We start from the raw sequence: 468 nt of genomic DNA on the forward strand, positions 1-468 counted from the left end.
ACCACACGGTGGTCACTGTATCGGCCTGCAAGTCCCTGCCGCCTGTAGCCTCTCTGCCTGCTTGGTGTGGGCGAGAACAGGCGACGGCGGCTGCGCCAGTGCCCTGTGGGGAAACAGGACGGCGGAGCCGTGCTCCAGCAGGCTAAAGCAAAGGCGAGAGCCGCTCAGACGGCGCGGAGCGGGTGTTAGGAACGTGACCTTTGCAATTGGCTCTCTGCACCCGAGAGCGCTCGGTTTGGGATAGCCGGGAGCCGCAGACTGTCCGAGGAGGAAAGCATCTAGGGTAGTATCTTTGGTACAGAAGGAGCAACAGGTGAATTAGCAGCATCAGCCTATTTCCAAGAAAATTTACCCTTCCTTTTTAGTTTCCCACAACACCCCAAGTGTGAAAGTGCCCAAGGCTCTGAGTCCACCAGTCAGCGTAACCCGAACTGCTTCACGTATTTGCACAAAGCTCTTGGGTGGCTG

The sequence above is a fragment of the Eurypyga helias genome, unplaced genomic scaffold (genome assembly GCF_000690775.1).
Source record: "Eurypyga helias isolate BGI_N326 unplaced genomic scaffold, ASM69077v1 scaffold17493, whole genome shotgun sequence".
Taxonomy (NCBI): domain Eukaryota; kingdom Metazoa; phylum Chordata; class Aves; order Eurypygiformes; family Eurypygidae; genus Eurypyga; species Eurypyga helias.